The sequence below is a fragment of the Schistocerca serialis genome, chromosome 6, assembly GCF_023864345.2.
Source record: "Schistocerca serialis cubense isolate TAMUIC-IGC-003099 chromosome 6, iqSchSeri2.2, whole genome shotgun sequence".
Lineage (NCBI taxonomy): Eukaryota > Metazoa > Arthropoda > Insecta > Orthoptera > Acrididae > Schistocerca > Schistocerca serialis.
This window is the reverse complement of record NC_064643.1, coordinates 278,719,276-278,720,312: the sequence shown is the minus strand read 5'-3', so window position 1 is coordinate 278,720,312 and position 1,037 is coordinate 278,719,276. Positions and strand designations below refer to the sequence as shown.

Sequence of the window (1,037 nt, the reverse complement as noted above, 5' to 3'; positions counted from 1 at the left end):
AGCACACCTCACTCACACTCGATGGGGTTTAGGACGGGACTAACCGCTGGCCATTCCGTTAATTTAATGTCCAGGCTTCTAAAGACATCCTTAGTGACGCCCGCCACACGGGGCTCTGGCATTATCGTGCATGAGAAGGAATTTAGGCCACCAACCTATACAGCATGGTCCAACTGGATCTGCCCGATGTGCTGACTGCTGGTAGGGCGACCATGGACAACAGCTGTCTACACCGATGCCTCCCCACACTATCAAATGGTTCAAATGGCTCTGAGCACTATGGGACTCAACTTCTGAGGTCATCAGTCCCCTAGAACTTAGAACTACTTAAACCTAACTAACCTAGAGACATCACGCGCATCCATGCCCGAGGCAGGATTCGAACCTGCGACCGCAGCGGTCGCGCGGTTCCAGACTGTAGCGCCTAGAACCGCTCGGCCACCCAGGCCGGCCCCACACTATCACAGAACCTCGACCGAATCTGTGGATTTCCTTGCTTATATTTGGCAGACACCGCTCTCCATGACGTCTCCGCACACGAATGCATCGATCACCTTGCTTTGGAGAAAATGTGGACTCGTCTATGATTAGCACGCTCCGCTAGTGATTACGTTTCCAGTTGACATGGGAACGGCACAAGTAAAGGAGAGATGCGAGATGATGATGTGTCAAGCGGGGTATTTGAACAGGAAGTCTAGGTCGTAAGGTCCTTCCTCGTAAACTGTTCTTTACCGTCTGATCGGACACAGCAGTTCCACTGGCCATTCTGAGATCGGTGCAACTTTGTGAATATCGATCTTCACGTGGGGCAGTAAAGAGTCTGCGTCTTTGTCCAACTCGCCTTGTATGCTGGCCTGCCTCCCTGTACCAAGTCCATAAACCTATGGATAACACATTGGCATGTGTAGCAACGCGACGGAGAGACCATAAATGGACTCTTTTAAGGCTATTGTAGTTGGTGTCGAAGGATTACAACAACCTATATCACAAATTTTCGTATTCATAATTACAGTTTTTAAGAGTTCTTCGCAACTGGA

General features: G+C 49.9%; 1 non-coding gene across 1 annotated transcript; it reads right to left on the bottom strand.

Annotated features, from left to right (window-relative positions):
- Positions 1-364: 364 nt before the first annotated feature.
- Trnas-gga (transfer RNA serine (anticodon GGA)) lies at positions 365-448 on the bottom strand. The gene is given in 2 exon segments: positions 365-399; positions 409-448. It is a non-coding gene; the product is annotated as a tRNA-Ser (tRNA).
- Positions 449-1,037: the final 589 nt, after the last annotated feature.